The sequence below is a fragment of the Elaeis guineensis genome, chromosome 7 (genome assembly GCF_000442705.2).
Source record: "Elaeis guineensis isolate ETL-2024a chromosome 7, EG11, whole genome shotgun sequence".
Taxonomy (NCBI): domain Eukaryota; kingdom Viridiplantae; phylum Streptophyta; class Magnoliopsida; order Arecales; family Arecaceae; genus Elaeis; species Elaeis guineensis.
This window is the reverse complement of record NC_025999.2, coordinates 87843982-87863065: the sequence shown is the minus strand read 5'-3', so window position 1 is coordinate 87863065 and position 19084 is coordinate 87843982. Positions and strand designations below refer to the sequence as shown.

The window sequence follows — 19084 nt, the reverse complement described above, 5'->3', positions numbered from 1 at the left end:
ATCAGATCCGAATGACGCCCGAGGACGAGGAGCACACTGCCTTCATGACCGCCAAGAGCCTCTACTGCTACAGAGTAATGTCCTTCGGACTGAAGAACGCCGGAGCCACCTACCAGTGACTCGTCAATAAGGTCTTCAAAGATCAAATCGGGCGCAACATGAAAATGTATGTGGACGACATGCTGGTGAAGAGTGCACAGACTACAGATCATGTTCGAGATCTCAAAGAAGTTTTTCGCACTCTACGACAACACCGGATGAAGCTGAATCCGACTAAGTGCGCCTTCGGAGTGACTTCGGAGAAGTTTCTCGGGTTCCTCGTTTCTCAACGTGGAATCGAGGCCAACCCTGAGAAAATAAAAGCAATCATCGACATGCGGCACCCGGACACCAAGAAGGAGGTCCAGCAGCTGAACGAAAAAATCATCGCCCTCAGCCGGTTCATCTCTCGGTCGGCTGAAAGATGCCTTCCGTTCTTCAAAACCCTGAGACAGGTGAGGGGCTTCTCTTGGTCGGATGAGTGCCAACGGACCTTCGAGGATCTGAAAAAGTACCTAGCTTCCCCGCCGCTGCTTGTGAAGCCGAAAGTCGGAGAGACGCTGTATCTCTATTTAGCCACTTCCCCCGAGGCAGTTAGCTCGGTGCTCGTCCGAGAGAATGAGAGCCGAATTCATCAATCTATATACTACACCAGCAAAATACTCCACGACGCCGAGGCTCGGTACTCGAAGATGGAGAAAATGATATTCGTCTTGACCGTGTCCGCACAACGACTCCGTCCATACTTCCAGACGCATGCCATTGTGGTCCTCACCAACCAGCCTCTGAGGGCGATATTGCACCGACCCGACACATCGGGACGACTGGCGAAATGGACGATGAAGCTCAGCGAGTTCGACATACAGTACCGACCGCGACCTGCCATGAAGGTCCAGGTCTTGGCCGACTTTATTGCGGAATGCCTGACGACCGACCAAGGGTCGGAAGGCGGGAACCCCGGAGGAGCTGCGATCTCCGAGCCGGACCCGGGGTCCACCTGGGTACTGCACATCGACGGAGTTTCAAATGCCCGGGGGAGCGGGGCCGGACTCCTGCTCACCAACTCGGAAGGGATAGTCACTGAATACGCCCTCCGATTCGACTTTAAGGCTTCCAATAATCAAGCCGAGTACGAAGCGCTCCTCGCCGGCTTGAGGATGGTGAAGGAGCTGGGGATCGACAGCCTCCGGGTCTTCTTCGATTCTCAGCTAATCGTGGGCCAAGTTAAAGGCGAATTCGAGGCGAGAGACCCGGCTATGGCAAAATATCTCCAGAAGGTGAAAGATCTTGTGGCACGCCTCGGATATTTTGAGATCTCCCATATCCCTAGGTCGGAGAACGCTCGGGCCGACGCACTCTCCAGGCTAGCGACTTCAGCTTACGACGCTTTGGACCGGACGTTCGTGAAAAATCTCGAACAGCCGAGCATCGACAAAGCCGAGAAGGTGCTACAGCTGGCGACCGAACCAAGCTGGATGGATCCGATTGTTCGGTACCTGACCAACGGGATTAGTCCTGAAGATCCCGCGGAGGCCAGACGGCTCCGATGGTCGGCCTCCCAATACGTGATAGTGGATGGCCAACTCTACAAAAGGTCGTTCTCCCTTCCCTTGCTCAGATGCTTGGGACCGACCGACGCGGACTACGCGCTCAGAGAAGTACACGAAGGGATCTGCGGAAACCACCAGGAGGGGGGCAACTGTTGGGACCGATGGGTGTCACGCCGCGACCGCCCCTCCTCTCAGTGGGAGCGTTGTGGCAGGTGCTCCGGAGGAGGCGATGGAGACCGACGTGGTTGTCGACGGCTGCTCCTGGAGGGCATCGGACGTGCCGTCGGTTGCTCCGTCGGAGAGGGCGGCAACCGGATTGGTTGTTGTTGAAGGCTCTTGACCGCATCCATCAACACGATCATCTGCCGCACGATCGCCGCGATCTGTGCCTCCATGATCACCACGGGATACGGAGAGCCAGGTTCCGCCATGGACGGTGGAGGAGAGGCCTCTTCCCGGCGGGAAGAGCGCCTCGTCGATCCGGTGACCCTCGACCGCTGAGCTCTTGTTCTTGTCATCTTGAGAGATGTTTCGAGTTCCGTGGGGGTTACAATCCCTGGTGCTGTCGACCCCTCCCTACCTGGCGCACCAAAACCTGTTGCGGCCAATCCCCTCGTCGCCTGGTCGTCGAAAACGAGTGCCTGCAAAAGAAGTCCCCACTGACCGGAGGTGACTCCGGCGAGGACCCTCCGACGGTCAAGTCAGAGAGGAGACTAGGCAATAGTAGAAAAGAATCAAAGAGCTCAACGAGAGAGGGTGAGAGCGAGAGCTAGAGAGGAAGAGTTCAAGGGTTCCGAAAGGACCTCCTTAGCACTGTTGCCTTCCCCGATTTATAGTAGAGCGCGGCATGACGCCGTCATTAATGGTGCAGACAATGGAAGAATTGTCAAATCACCGAGGACTGTCAGAGTCACCGTGAGATTATCAAATCACCGTGGGACTGTCAAATCGCTAGGGTCGACCCATGCCTTAGGTGGGATGATGCCCCAAGGCGGCTGTGCCGCATGCATTGTCAGGATCGACAGTCCCCAACAGTCGTACGGTGTTTGAAGGAGCCGACCGACTGTATGTCGGTGCCTGGTTGAGGAATGTCGGGCGAACCCCCAGGGACCCTCCGATGGTCAGTCGGGTGGACACCTAGGGACCCTTCGACGGTCGGTCGGACGCCTTACAAGAGTCGGCTATTGGGCTCCCCAGTCCGGCTAGCCAGGGGGAGAGAGAGTCGGCCCGACCGACATAAGTTCGGTTGGGCGACGTCGGCAACCGTCGGTCGGCAGAGTCGGACGCTGGTCAGGCGGGCTCGACAGTTAGTCGGTGTGAGGGGGATCGGTCAGTATATCCCAACAGCTCGTAAAAACTAACAGCTTCGAAAGTACTTAAAAAAGAAGCACATCCTGAGAGTTGTCCTCCCCCTTAAAAACGAACCAAAATTCATAACCCCTTTGTTCGTAAGTTGCTAGGTTTACATAACGTGGAAAGCAGATTGTGATTTGTTTTTTATGCTGAGAAAACCTACTTAAAGGTCCCCGGCTGAACCTTAATTACTTAAAAATCTCAAAAATACTAGTTCCACATAACGTCCACAAAAAGATGCTGTGACTGCACTATGCATAGTTCGTGGAAGGGGAAATTAGCGTCATCTCTTAATCTTTAAAACACTCATAAGCCCCACTAACCCAAAGCATTGCTATTTTCAATTTATATAAGTAGAATATCAAGCGGAAATATTGCCGTTAGTTTTCTTAGTTGAACCTTACATACCTCATGAGCACCCAGAAAACTAGCTTCACTCAAAGTCAGTCCATGTAGACCACCTGGAGGTGAAAGTTGCTACTAGTTACTTGGTTGAATCTTAAATTACTCAAAGCCCCAAAATTCAAACTTCACACAAAGCAAGAAGATCCTACCGACTTCACTTTATATAAAATATATCAAGAAAACAATTATTAATAGAAACCCAGTTGAATCTCAAATTATTTATAAAACCTCAAACTGCAAGCTTCATAAAAGGCAATCTGAGAAAATTGTTCAAAACACTTTCACAGTCCAGTATTTTAAGACCGTACCTTACGTAAGCTAGCAGAAAATTCTCTTTTACTCGGAGTTAACGATTGAGGCAAAGAATAAAACATACCATGTGGGCTAGCTGGCAAAGCCTACTTTTAGAATGAGCAATTTGGCACTAACGCTGCTGATCAAGAAGACGAGAACTACTTCTACCACCGGTTTCTATGTACCATATCAACACTGATACACACATTAAAGAGTACAGAATAGATATTAGATTAGTACCAAACCCCAAGAAAACAACTAAAAGGCGAATAAGCAAAAAGAAGAGTCTATAGCACATTTGCCAAATTTGATTAAGTTTATAATTTGCCGGTTACAAATTATATACAACAAAAATTGAATGAAAAACCCTTTATTGGCAAAAACACAATCAGCTCACACAACCCATTACATGGATTTCTGGTGTTTGATGTAGGCCCAAAAAAAAACAAGGGGAAAAAAAAATAGAATCACACACAAAAAAGAAAAAAAAGTAAGGAGGAAAAATTGATAAACAGCACATCTCTTTGATGAAGATAAATTGTGACCACAAGCTGGAACTCCCGAGGTTCAGAGGAAAATAAAAGGTGAGACACTAACGCTAGCTTGAACCAAACACAAACCAGAAATGGGACCCCCATGTTTAAGAGCAGATGGACCTCCAACCGGCCAGCCCCACACCTACTAATGCAAGAATCACAAAGAGGAGCATGATAATGATGGTCAGAACTTTCTTTTCCTGCCATCGGTGCTTGATGTAGGGGTGGCAATTTGATCGGATCGAGTCAACACGAGTTGGGTCAGAAAATAATCAATCTAAACCCGACCTATTTATTAAACGGATCAAAAATTCAAACCTGAACCCAACCTATTTATTAAACAAATATCTTGACCCAATCCATTTAACCCATTTATTAAATAGATCAAATTAGGTTAAACGGATTAAATCGGTTAAACGGGTTAAACATGTTAAACAGATTAGATTAAATGGATCAGAAACAGGTTAAATAAATTTTAAATAGGTTAAACATGCCTTAAACAGGTTAAACGAGTCAGGTTAAATAGGTCAGAAACAGATTAAAAAGATTTTAAATAGATTAAACAAGTTAAATAGGTTATCTAACTCAATCCGACCTGAATATTAAATGGATTAAATGAGTCAAATATTTAAAACCTAAATTTGACTCAAATATTAAACAAGTTAAATAGGTTGACCTGTTTATGATTCAAACCTATTTAGCCTGAATCCAAATCTGTTTATGACGGATCGAACATGGATCGGATTGGTGGGTCGGATCATATTTTGCCAATCCTAACTTGATGGCAACATGATTGAAACAGATCTACCATGATATGCTGGATTCAAAGCAACACGATGCGGTTGGATGCCCATCCACTCCTTCAAGATATTCGGATCTGCCTTGGTGATTTCACTGCAGTTTCTGTTCAGCACGTCTTTCAGGAGGTGAACAACACCGTTGATTGGATCGCCTCTTATGTAACTGAGCATACTGATGACTAGACTGGCATGAAGAATAGACTTGCCTCTGAAACTTATCGGATATTTTATTTTTTGACCTTTTAGATTGTGCTCACGCCAGATCAATGTGAGCACCCTCCCACTAACATCAAAAAAAAAAAGTTCTAAAAAATTTTTAGTGAGAGCCGCATCCAAGTCAATATCTTAGTAGTACAACTTCATAAATTATCTTTTACTTACATACGCTGTTAATGCATTAGCTTCTACAAGTGGAAGGGCACTCTGGATGGGTTGCATTTGGTGACCATAGACTGCAAACGAGAGATAGCCATGCCAATCAAAGGGTGTGCAAAAAAACCTACCAAACTGTAAAATCGACCCGAACTGATTATTTCAATTTGGTTTAAATTGGATTTTGTCACACTAGGTCTGAATTCGATTTCAAATTTTTTGAAATTGAAATTATTGATTAAATTTTAATTTCAATTATAAAAAAAAATAAATGGAACTGACTTGCATAGGGGTGCAAAAGAGGTGAGCTGCTCGCGACTCGCAAGCTATTGAAGCTCGAGTAGCTCGAATAGTAGGATATTTGGCTTAAAAGCTAGCGAGCCCGTCCGAATATATATACACACACACATACATATACATATATACATATACATATACATATATACATATGCATATACATATATACATATACATATATATATATATATAATATTTTTATTTATAATATATATTATTAGTAGGCTAAGACTTGATTTTGAGCTTAAACTTGAGCTTGAGTATGGCTCGATTGATATTCGTGTCATATCAAGTCGATCTCGAGTTTTATCTATTTTTTATCGAGCCGAGCTCTAACTTGGGATATTAAAGCTCAATCGATCTCAAACTGAATTTCGAATCCGAATATTTTGAATCGAGTCAAGCTCGAGCTTTCAGGTACTCGACTCAACTTGGTTCGATTGCACCTTGGACCCACTTATATATTATCCAACTTAAAACTGAATGGATCGATCGCACCCAAACCACACACCACCAAGCTCAGCAAACGTTGCAACCAAAGGAGGGGAAAAAAAGCTTACAACAAGGTCAATCTTTCAAAATATCACATAATACTAAGTGGCACTTGAACTTATAGGGCTGAAACTAGACTTGGACCGGCCTGAAGCCCATCAAGCCAGTCCGACTTCAAGCCGGGCTTCACACTAGGCCTAAAATAGTTCAGGCCAGATTTTGACTTAATTATAGAGTCCATTTGTCTTTCAGGCCAGGCTCATATATATCTTTGGCCCAGCTCGAGTCTGAAACCAAAATTTAGCCCGAGTCCAGTCTGAATTAGACCCATCAATATTTTGATTCCACAGTGCATAACACGCCATGCTACCCCTTGTATTTCATTAATTCCCAATTGCACGCTATCCACCATGCATATGCTCCATGATTTGCCCTAGTTCACCTGCAACGCACCAAATCCCATGATAGATAACATGCCACACTACCCCTTCAATTTCACCAATTCTCGATTACCCACTATCCACCGTGCATATACTCCCGGATTTGGCCCTAAAACTTCTCTCTTGACCGCCCCCAACCCCAAGGCCTGACCATTCCCCGACCTTCCCAAGGGCTCCCGCCTCCCGCTCACCTTGGTGTAGAAGGACGGCCACCAACACTATGCCGGCCTTCACCATTATCCAGTCTGTGAAACAGCAACCTCTCCGATGAGCTCTTCAACGGTGTCGGCGAGGCCTGCAGTTGGTCACCCGACCGCAGCCACTGCTGCTCAGTTCTCACCGCCTGGCTCTTCACTGCCCATGCTCGATCGGCTCAAGAGGTCAGGCCACCTTCGACAGTGACGATGGAGGCGACGAACGAGGCCGCTGATGCCGGACATGCTCTACTTTTACGGCATCCATCTCCACCAGAACAGAGCTCAACAACGTTCAACGTGAGCGGCGCCGTAGGAACGCCATGCCGACGGCGACGGTGTGGGAGTTGGAGAGCAACGCAATCGGGTTAGGGCTTTAGATTTTTTTTAAATTTTTTTAAGACGAAATCGAGAAGAGAGGTGATGTGGGCAGCGGGCTGGCCTAATAGGGTTCGGGCCGGGCTCAGACTTGAGTCTTTCAAAAATTTTCAAGCCTAAGCCCAGCCTGAAGCCTGACAAAAAATTTCGGGCTGGGCTCGAGCAGGGGTTTGACCCGATTCGGCCCGGCCCACTTCCAGAACCTATGAGTGATAATTTGATATTATTGCTATTTATCAAGGGATGTAATGAGTTCAAGCCTCGATATATACAATTTATTGGTACTGAAGTATGCAAGGATTGTCAAAGGCACAATGATATTTATAAGACATGTCATGTAGTCACAATTGAGTTGCCATTATGGAACAACAGATGCGCAGGATTTGCTAGCATGAATTATAAGGGGTGGTTGGACGCCCAACTGCCTATCGGGCATTGTTGAGGGAGGTCTAAACCTTGTTGTGAAGCCCACTACCAGCCTACAAGATGATATATCCCGAAACAGAGCAAACACAAACAAGACAGGCTAGCATCACACAAAGTGAAACCAATACATAAACTATGGGGAAGTCAAGCCTAACTCTTTCTTGAGAAAGAAAACAAGGATCTTACTTCACCATAGATGCCTATTCTATGCCATAATTTTCAAAACAGAAAGAGACTCCGAATGTTTCCTCATTTTTCCAATCTTCCCATTTAACTGCTACGTGCATCCAAGGCACCTTCCTTTGTCTACACAGCAATTGGCCAACCGTCTTAGCTGATTTTAGTTTGCTTTATTCACTACAACCGCTGTCAAGCTTTATTTCTGGCTTCTCTCTTAATTTACCAAGTGTTAACAGCATCTTCATTCTGTCCTCCTAAATCTACCAAATGTTCCAAACAACTGCATTTCTACTAGGTTCATGAGTTCATCTTTCACCTCATGTGACCCCCATTAGCCATGAGACTCATCTATACAGCAAATCCAGCAAGTTGATTCATAAATGAGAATCAATAGAAAGTTAGGAAACACAAAGGAATGTTGATATTCCGAATATGAAAAGATTGCATGAGAGACATCTAAGAAGATGTATAGATGTTTCACAGGTTGGGAAATCGGGTGACATGAATAAAAAGAGGGCCTAATTGCTAGACAGAGTCACAGTCACAACAGTAAATAAACTAACCTATTGAAAAAAGCATATATAGAAACTTAAATTGTCTATCTTTTTAATGAGTTGGCAACCCACTCCATGGACCCCACTAAAGTTATGGCTGCAACATTTTGTTTGCTAAAGGGTTGTGAAATAGATGAACATAACATGGGGACTGAAATCATTCGGTAACTGATAGCATGAAACTTGAAAATATAAAATAAATCAACAGCATTAAAAAAAAAAAATCTTTACTGATCTTCAAAAGTGCAAGAAAGAATAACACTATCATGAACCAGCATATGTAAATCACAATGAAACACAAGATAGTGCGATATGAAATAATGCTACACAGAATACCACCATGCCATACTGCTGGCTATTGCAACACAATCCAAACCACATTGTACGCATCATCATCATCTATCTTCAAGAAGCATCTCAAATTGAACTCATACTAAAATCACATTATTTATGATAAAGGTTTTTTTAAAAAAGAATATACTTACAAAAGAAACGTAATTGATATGATCGATTGCAAACTTACTATGTGCATTCCATCATTGATGAACTCTATAAAAAAGCAAAGCACCCTGATAGATAAAAGAACGTAAAGAAACACTGCTTGCTAACGATTAATTTCCAGCTTCAAATGAAAAAGAGAAATATCCATGCCTGCTATATCACTTTAGAAGAATCAGATGGTACATGTATATGTAAACAAAATAAATTACGCACTTTAAAGCAGCAACTCTGACATGAATGCTTGTCCCATCTTGTAAGCGTTTAAGCAGAATAGGTTGCAAATATGCTAAATGGGATTGAGATATAGGGCCAATTGTTTCAGTTAGAGGGCAGAAAAGGATCAAAGCCACCTAGCATAGAATCAGAAGAGCAAAATAAACACAAACTGTCAATGAATATTTAGAAGAATCAACAATGCACTTAAATTACAAATAAGAATGCCAAGTTATTAAAAGAAAACCACTCAATCATAAACCAATAAGCAGTAACTTTGACAGAAGAATTGGATGCAAAACATATTCTCAGGGCATCAGCCCAAATATATACAAATGTATAAGGTGCACACTGAAATCATGAGAAATTGAGAATATACATGCTTGAAATGTAATGTCAGAAAACAAAGCAAAGTCATACATACATACATACACTCATACACATGGATACAAATAACACACACACACACACACACATAATTTGAGCAACTTCAACCATATTATAATTGTCGTCTTGGAGTCTGTCATGACTCCAAAAAAAAAATCTCAAAAAAAAAATGTGTATATATAATACACACACACACACACCCCATACATACACACACACACACACACACACACACACACATATATATGGATATTCTAAATCTCCATTAAACACAGTAGGAGGGAATGTACTCCCAGTATACAACTCCACACCACAAGAGCAGCAATACTGAAAAGAAATTTCTGATTTTATTGAATGAAATATATTAACCACATCTAGTTCAAAGGTTTACGATAAGTGTTCACAAAGAAAAAAAAATCCACTAATAAAAAGATTTTTTTCTAACAAAAATTTTTAAAAGAAATAATTCTCTTTCATACAACCCCATGCCAGAAGAGCACCAATAATTGAAAAGAAATTTCTGATGTGGTAATTTTATTGAATGAAATATATTACCCACCTCAAACATTTACATGGAGTATTCCAAGAGAAACAAAGATTAGGATGAGATTTTGCTAGATTCATGATGGAATTGAGGCAAACTCAGATCTGCTCAAAAGGTTGAAAGGAATAAGAAAAAATTTGATATTGTGCAGCATCGAATTACATGCTTCCCCCCGATCTTAAACCTAACCCAACTATTGCTCAAGGTGAGAAACATGGATCTAGAGAGAGAGAGAAAAGCAGCAAGTTTCCAATACTGCAATCAAGCTCCATGATCATGGTGGTTTGGATGCTAGAAGCGCAACCATGGCCATGAGAAAAATGGAGAAGGGAAATGTAGGGCTCGATGACTAGGTTGGAGCCATATTTGCCTTACCATCCCAAACCATCTGGTTAGGGCATACCGTAGCATATCGGGTTTGAATTCATATGAAAACACTATTTGGGTCGGTATAAGTCCCATACCCATACCGAAGTAAACTATAATGTACCATCTGGTACCACCCGAACTTAAGGTGTGTGCTATACCGTACCAACCTATACCGCTCGATTTCGGATTGCATCATGATTAGAAAGTGAGAGAAGCTATCTCGATATGGGAGGGCATACCATACTGAACCATACTGTGCCAAACAAATAACAATATCCAATACCGAGATTGCGAACCTTAGATTGAATCGCAAACAAAAATAGATTTTTTTCCTTTTATTGGAATCAATGATTTCCTTAGGTATTATGGACCAGTTAAACTCTATCCAAGCACATCCATAAGAACATTTTCTGTTGTGGTTAAATGCCCACAAAATGCACCAATTCCCATATCATATCATATCATAGGAACTGAATTTATCTATTTTGTCAATAATTCTTATAGTACCAATGAATCAAAAAGAATGAAAAATGATATATTTTAAAAATGTCACAATATAAAACAACCTTTATTTGCACAATGAAAAATCTTCAGATGCACTCACTTCTCTGTGGTCTTCTTGTGAACTTTGGCTGCATTGGAAAAGAAAAGATAATAAATCAGGCCGCTCTCTAGCTGGGACAGCATACTTAGCAATGACACTCGTGACATTGGCACTTGCTCACCTCACTGAAGGACTGAAGCAACATCACATTCATTGATTAAATATTAACAAATGCATTATCCTTACGGTAACAACAGGACACAGAATTCAAAGCAATCTGGAGAAACTAGAGCTGATCCCAATCTATTCTATCTGGCAATGAAACAGGGAAAAGAAATTATAAAGTAACAGACAAAGGGCTTAAATATGATCATGAAGTAACATGCAGCATGCCACAACAAGATACATAATAGTTAATATGAGATGCAGCTAGCTGTTTTAATATATGATATGCATCTAAATCATACATGTTTGCAACCTTGAAACCTTTCTGCTTCACAGAAAAACAGAAGGTACTCAGGTAACTACACATCAACAAAAACTAAGAAGGTATTAAATTCAAGAAACAATTAAATTATGGCCAAAGAAGTTAAGAAACTAATGGAAGCTACATGGCGCAAATTGAGGAATAAGAGATGAAATTCCAAATCCAATGATACAGAACCAACGCAAAAGGGACCCAGTGCTGAGGAATAGTTGGCGTTGAGTTGACAAGTTCTTATGAGAGAAAGGACCAAAAACATATACATATATACATCCGTATATATGTATGTGTATATAGTTGTGCACGTATGGAAAAAGAATTGGCTGAAAACATGATAAAGCAGTGCCTAAACAATTACTGGCCTGTTCAAATAATGATGATACTTGTTGGTGCAAAAATCCGCCTGCGCCGGAGAAGCTGGAGTTGAGGAAGCCGCGGTCGCCGCCGGGACCTGCAAGGGAAGTCTAAACCGGAGGTGGGGTTGCTCCGGCAAGACCCTCCGACGCTCAAGTCAGTTCTCTGCCTCAACAAGAATGGAGTGCTCGAACGGAGAATTTAGCAGAGTTTTGAGATAAGGCAAAAGAGCTTAAAAAATAACGTATCTGAGTCCCCCCTTTTATAGGCGGGGGAGGCAACGGACTGATGGCGACGTGTGTAACCGCCTGGTAGTGGGCCGCCCATGGTCAGGGAATTGATTGCGAAAGATAATGGAGCAGACACGTGGGTATCACCTCGACTTGCCACGTGGAATTCGTTATGAGGGGTGGAGCAGCGTCCGTCGTCAGGAGAATCGCGTGGTATCCGTCGCAGGAGGTGGAGCAGGTTCGTGGCCGTTACTGTGGCCTGCCAGGGGGATAATGGAGCTGTGCGGAGTCCGCCACAGGAAGTGGAGCAGGGCGGCTATGGCTGCTGCGGCTTGTCAGGGAATGATGATACTGCGTGGAGTCCGCCACAGGAGGTGGAGCAGGGTCGCGGCCGTTTTGAGGGCCTGTCAGGGGGCGTGGATCTGTCGATTGAAGCTCGGCAATGGTCGGAGCCGTCGTGAGCGGAGCCCGGCTCCCGTAGGAGTCCGGGCGGAGCTGTTCTGATGTCGGCGGCGGAGTCCGGCTCCCGTAGGAGTCCGGGCGGAGCAGTGCTGATGGCGGAAGAGCCCGGCTCCCGTAGGAGTCCGGGCGGAGCTGCGCTGATGTCGTCGGTGGAGCCCGGCTCCCGTAGGAGTTCGGGCGGAGCTGCGCTACAAACAAAGTCAAGGGTGAAGTCCGGCTCTGATAGGAGTCCGGATTGAGCTTACCAGCAATTGATATTGAGAGCGGAGCCCGGCTCCCGTAGGAGTCCGGGCGGAGCTGTTTTGATGTTGGCGGCGGAGCCCGGCTCCCGTAGGAGTCCGGGCGAAGCAGCGCTTGCTGATGGTGGTGGAGCCCGGCTCCCGTAGGGGTCCGGGCGGAGTCGCGCTTGCTGATGGCGGTGGAGCCCGACTCCCGTAGGAGTCCGGGCGGAGCTGTGCTGATGTCGTCGGTGGAGCCCGGCTCCCGTAGGAGTCCGGGCGGAGCTGCGCTGATGTCGTCGGTGGAGCCCGGCTCCCGTAGGAGTCCGGGCGGAGCTGCGCTACAAACAAAGTCAAGGGTGAAGTCCGGCTCTGATAGGAGTCCGGATTGAGCTTACCAGCAATTGATATTGAGAGCGGAGCCCGGCTCCCGTAGGAGTCCGGGCGGAGCTGTTTTGATGTTGGCGGCAGAGCCCGGCTCCCGTAGGAGTCCGGGCGAAGCAGCGCTTGCTGATGGCGGTGGAGCCCGGCTCCCGTAGGAGTCCGGGCGGAGCTGCACTTGCTGATGGCGGTGGAGCCCGGCTCCCGCAGGAGTCCGGGCGGAGCTGCACTTGCTGATGGCGGTTCCGCCGTGGGTTCCGGCTGTGGGTATTTTATACCCAACACCAGTCCCCCTACATCCGAGTTTTGAATTTCAAACGAAGGAAGTACACAGAAGTACAGCCGGAACCGTCCCTTCGAATCCCGCGCCCTGCCGCTCCTAGATATTTTGGCATTAAATGAGCGCGTGCCGGAGTCTTTTCGAATTGGGGCGGTACGAGGGGGCGCTTCGAAGACCCCGCAGGTACGCTGGCCTAAGTACGGCGCAATTATGGCCCTGCCAACCGCCAGCCGCCTTCAGCCGTCTGCCACGGGGAGTGGGACACGTGTCGGATGCGGACTGGCCTGGGGGGATTCGAGATCATTATGGCGCCGGATCCCAGGGTCTATTTAAACCCGTCCTTCCTCCTTTCAGGTGTCCCACTCTGCTTCTGATTTCTTGCCGGCGTCTGTCATCTCCCCGAGAGTCTGCTCTAGCGAACGCCCTCTCGAGCCGTAGGCTCCTTCCGTTCCTCGCTCCCCAGGCCCCCAGAGCAAGATAGGTTAGTGCCCACCTTCTCCTTCTTACCGCTTAGGGTCCTCTCCTCCTTCCTCTTCTTTCGTGTCCTCTCCTGAGTTGACTTCCGGCGTCCCCCTCCTTTCTCGGCTTGCATTTCTAGGGCCCTTTAGGTTCTCCCCCAAAGAAAAATGTCTTCCGATTCTTCTTCCCCCGTAAGCTCTGGGAGTTCTTCTGCTTCAAACCCCCAGGCCCCTGTCTCTGCGGACGAACCCGCGTTTGGGGCAGGGTCTCGCCCGGTCTTCGCACCGGGCGCTATTCCTTGTTCGTCGACTCCGGACGAACTTCTCCTGATAAGGGCTCGGTACGGGGTCCCTTCAGAGTACGATCTGGAGCTTCCTGGCCCCTCCGACCGGGCCAGCGCTCCCCCTCCTGGTCGCTTCTGTTGTACCAGGAGGCATTCCGTGCGGACTCCGGCTCCGCTCCCAGCTTTTGTTGCCGTCTTCTTTCGTTTCTTAGACATTCTCTCGCTCTGTCGCCCCGAATTCCTTTAGATTTTTGATAGGGTTTCTCTCCCTCTGTCACATAGCCGAGGTCCAGCCTTCCCTCTCCCTGTTCAGACATTTCTACACTTTCAAACGCCATCCTTCAGCGAAGGATTGGTGGTACTTCTCCCCCCAGTTCGTAAGAAGGGGTTGCTGAAGGGCGCCCTTCTTCGATTCACAACTGGAAGGAAAAATTTCTCTTCATTTACTGTCCGACCCTGGAATTGGGCCTGCCCCCTTGGGGGTCTCTGAGGGATTCCGTCGCCGGGCTCCTGGCCTGGGGAGAGGACGACCTTCAGCGCCAGAAGCTCCTGAGTACCCCGCTCCTTCCCTCCAACCTACTGAGGGAGCCGCTTCTCTTCAACATCGGCCTGAGCCTCAAGATCCAGCAAGTATACATCTTTCCTTTTCTTATCTTCTTCTTCCTCTCTTCTCCTTTTCCTCTTTTCCTCTTTCTCTTTTTTTTTTTTCTTTCTTCTTCTTTTTTCTTTTCTCTTTTTTTTTTTTTTTTTTTTTTTCGGACTGATTGGTGCTGGCTTTTCCTTCTTCTTTTCTTTCCCGTTTTTTTTTTTTTTTTTTTAGCAATGGACGCCGAAGCCACCGGATGCTCGCCAAGGCCTGAGAGCACAGAAAGGGAAGGAGCGAACGATTCCGGCTCGGCGAAGAGGGCCAGGGTGGAGAGACGAGCTTGGCCGCGCCCGTCCAGGCGACCCCGGCATCGACATTCCTTCGGATGCCGAGCCAGCGGCCCCCCGGGCTCCCTCAGGGCCCACCGACTGGGGTCCCCATTCCGGAGGTCCGCCCCGGAGGCGCCTGCCGCGGGGAGGAGGAGAAAATCGGTGGCCCGCAGGCCGAGCAGCCACCGAGCCGCTGCAGACGAGTCCGTCTGCTCCGAGGGGGGATCGGAGAACCCCTTCAACGACAAGGCCTGATCCGTCGGCTGCTCGATGGTTGCATTCTGTCCGATGTCGTGGAGAGGATCGACCGCGCCGATCCCGAGCAGCGGGCCTGGGACACCTTGGGGTCCTTTCTTGAGGTAAGCGGATTTTTATTGCTCAGTTGCTCGGTCTTTGTTGTAATTCTCTATCTGTCTTGCAGATCGGGCACCAGCTCTTCGCCTATGTCGAGGCGTCGGGCCGCATGAGAAGGGATCTTCTTCGGGCGGAGGAGCGCTGCCAAGACGAGGTTGCTCGTCTTCAAGCGAAGACGGCCGAGGTGGCCGCCCTCCGGGAGGCCCTGGAGAGAGAGAGACAAGACCGGGAAGAGGAAAGACGAGTCCGGGAGGAGGAGAGGCGAAGCTTGGAGGAGTCGGCAAGGAAGGCGGAGGCCGAGGTCGCCCATCTGGCCGAGCAAACTCCGGTTCTGGTCTCGGAGGCCAGGACCCTTGCGGTGGAGGAGTTCAAGACCTCCGCGGAGATGAGGGAGCTGAACGTCCAGTTCGGCCTGGAGGCGTTCACCAAGGGGTTCGAGCTCTGCCGAGAGAGGGTGGCCAGCAGATATCCCGACCTTGATCTCGGCTTTTTGGAGGAGTCTGACGACGAGGCCGCCCTTCGTCCGCTGCGCGCAGCAGCGCCCCCCCGCGAGCTCTCCACCCCCTGCCCCGAGGTCTGAGACCTCCGATCTTGTATCTTTCTTTTGTCGCCATATTTCCTTTCCGCTTGTCTTCAAAATTAATCAAAGTCGAATTTCTTATTGTGGATGGCCTTTCCTTCCCCCTGCTTCTTTTCTGCCTTTCTTCTTGTAATGAGTGGTCTTGACGTTTGCATCTTCCGATGGCAGCGTCCTGCCGAAGCACTCCCTTGCCCCTGGGGGTCCCGCTGAAGTCAACTATCCAACGGCTAAAAAGGAGGTCCTCCACCTGACGAAGAAGTTGAAAAAGTCGGAGGCGAGCTCCGCAGGCGAAAAAATGCTATTCCGAGGCCGCCGCTGAGGCCGCCCACTTCAGGAGTCTCCAAGTGAAGGCAATCATGGACTACAGCCGGAGGAAGGCGAACTTTGCAAGGAGCTCGAGAATGCACGAAGAGCGCGCGACCGAACTTGGGCTCAAGAAGCCAGGATCAGCGCCCTTAAGTGGAGCTGTCAGCTGCAAGAGGAGGATCGGCCAGCTGGAAGGGAACTCATCCCGGCTCACAGCGCGGGATGAGCAGATATGGTCACAAAAAGTTTCCGACCTCCAGAAGCAGCTTCAAGATGCTGAGATGAGCCACGATGTGCAGCGGGCCAGCTGGCGCCGACAGGTAGAGAGTACAAGGGAGATTCCGTCGAGCGGCGGACGAGGTGTCGTCTCCAGAGGCAGTTGGTTACTAGGGCGCAGCTTGCTAACGCCCAAGATAACGAAGAGCTCCAAGCCCTGAGAGGCACTGTCGAAGGGATTTCTGTCTCCCTTGGGGAGAAGACAGCTGAGCTTCAACAAGTAAAAATCCAACTGGGCTTGAGCGGAAGGCCGTCGCGGACGCAGAGGCGGAGTCCGAAGTTTTGCGGAAGTGGCATCGGGAAGCGGAGGCTGAGAGCCGGCGACTTCGTCAGGCGCTCCAGGATATGCTGCAAAAGAAGGAAGAACTAGAGGAAATGGTGGAGACCTGAGGCAGTCCTGGTCGGGGATGGAGGTGATCACCCTAGGTTAGAGGGAGCAGGACCTCCTTAGAGTTCTTTTGTAGTCCCTTTTTGTAGCTGCCCCTTTTCTTTTCTTGTCGTTTTGTCCCTCTTTTTCTGGCCGTCCTGGCCCTGTAGTACATATATCGGAAATGAGAAAAAGCATTTTGTGTTACCTTGTCCGCGCGTAGCACCAATATTGTCGTTCGTTGACCCTTTCTCGTTGTTTGGCCTGTTTGGCTTAGAGGTCGTCGTGGGAAGGGCTCTTCCCTTCCATCCGATCTCGTCATGTGGCCGAGCCTCGCCACCATTTTTAACCCTTGCTGGCGAAGTGCGGATGGAGCCCGGCTTTCTTAGGAGCCCGGGCGAAGTCTTTCTTGGGGCGGAACCCGGCTCCCGTAGGAGTCCGGGTGAAGTTTCCTTGGCGGCGGAACCCGGCTCCCGTAGGAGTCCGGGTGAAGCTTTCCTGGCGGCGGAACCCGGCTCCCGTAGGAGTCCGGGTGAAGCTTTACCTTGGCGGCGGAACCCGGCTCCCGTAGGAGTCCGGGTGAAGCTTACCTTGGCGGCGGAACCCGGCTCCCGTAGGAGTCCGGGTCTTCCATTTTGCTTGAGCCGGTGCGAGGTTCTCGTTATCAGCCTGGCTTGTGGGGGCGCGTTAGGGCGCTGTAAGGCCTCTCCCCCCTCCGGTCTAAAAGAACCGGGCCTTCAACTTTGCTCATGTCAGGACGAGGTTCTCCTCCTGTTCCTGACATGGCTGGGGGCACATTAGGGCGTTGCAAGGCCTCTCCCCCCATCCGGTCTAAAAGAACCGGGCCTTTGACTTTGCTCAAGTTAGGGCGAGGTTTTCCTCCTGTCCCTAACAGGGCTGTGGGGGCACATTAGGGCGTTGTAAGGCCTCTCCCCCCATCCGGTCTAAAAGAACCGGGCCTTTGACTTTGCTCAAGTTAGGGCGAGGTTTTCCTCCTGTCCCTAACAGGGCTGTGGGGGCACATTAGGGCGTTGTAAGGCCTCTCCCCCCATCCGGTCTAAAAGAACCGGGCCTTTGACTTTGCTCATGTCAGGACGAGGTTCTCCTCCTGTTCCTGACATGGCCGTTGTTTTTGGAGAGGTCATATCCAGTCATAATACATCCGCGTTAGGGAGGAGTGCGTTAGCTAGAAAGAAAAGTAGATTCAAAACGAAATAGTAAGCAATACATTTACAGTTCTCCCGCTCCTCCTTGAGGCCCTCCGGCGATGGAGTCGATGGTCCCGATAGGAGGCCGGTCCCCGGGCTGCTCCTCCCTTTTCTGCGGTTCGGCGCGGTGGAGGGCTCTTGGCCGGTCTCCTCTACCCTCAGGCCTGCGGCGGATGAATCTGTCGAGTCGACCTCGCCGGATGAGCTCCTCGATCTCGTCCTGGAGCTGGATGCATTCTTCGTGTCGTGGCCGTGGTCGCGGTGGTAGAGGCAGAACTTGTTGGGGTTGCGCTTCCGGGGTGCGTGCGCATCCTCTCCGGCCTAGGGATGCTCCCTGACCTCCATCAGTACCTGGGCCTTCGAGGCGTTGAGGGGGGCGTAGTTGCGGAATTCCCTGGCGGGAACCCCGCCGAAACCTGTTGTCCGGCTTCTCTGCCTGCGTGCCCGGGGTGGAGTATGGGCGCGCTTGTCCAGGAGGGGATCGGGAGCGAGGCCGGGCTTCCTTGGCCTCTTCTCAACTGCGGGCTTCCAGAATCTCCCGCCTGACGCTCCCTCGCAGTCTCTTCGTCCTTCATTTTGAAGGCCTCTTCCGCTCGGGCGTATCCTTCAGCCCGAGCCAGCAGATCAGCAAAATCCCTGGGGTACTTCTTCTCCAGGGAGTACAAGAGATCATTCTTCTGAAGGCCACCTTTCAGGGCGGCCATGGCAACTGACTGGTCCAAGTTCCGGACCTCCAACGCCGCGATGTTGAAGCGGTTGATGTAGGCCCGTATGGACTCCCCTTCCCTCTGCTTGATGTTGATGAGGGACTCCGAACCTTTCCGGGGACGTCGGCTGCTGACAAAATGGGCCACGAATTGGTGGCTCATTTGATCGAAGGAGAAATGGTACCCGGCTTCAGAGCCGAGTACCAGTTTCTTGCTGCTCCCTTCAAAGTAGACGGGAAAGCCCGGCACAAGATGGCGTCGGGGCACCATGAAGCAGCATCATCGTTCGGAAGGCCTCCAGATGGTCCACCGGGTCCGACGTCCCGTCGTAGCTTTCAAACTGGGGAGCTTG

At 48.9% G+C, this 19084-nt stretch overlaps 1 long non-coding RNA gene across 4 annotated transcripts; it reads right to left on the bottom strand.

Annotated features, from left to right (window-relative positions):
* Positions 1-2338: 2338 nt before the first annotated feature.
* LOC140859037 (uncharacterized) lies at positions 2339-12025 on the bottom strand. Of its 4 annotated transcripts, none has more exons than XR_012142434.1 (5): positions 11050-12025; positions 10891-10956; positions 8796-9161; positions 3724-3836; positions 2339-3403 (listed from the first exon to the last, which is right to left on the bottom strand). It is a non-coding gene; the product is annotated as an uncharacterized lncRNA (long non-coding RNA). The 4 variants fall into 4 exon arrangements; XR_012142435.1 differs by having other exon boundaries at positions 8834-9161; XR_012142433.1 differs by lacking the exons at positions 2339-3403; positions 3724-3836 and having other exon boundaries at positions 8916-9161; positions 10891-12025.
* Positions 12026-19084: the final 7059 nt, after the last annotated feature.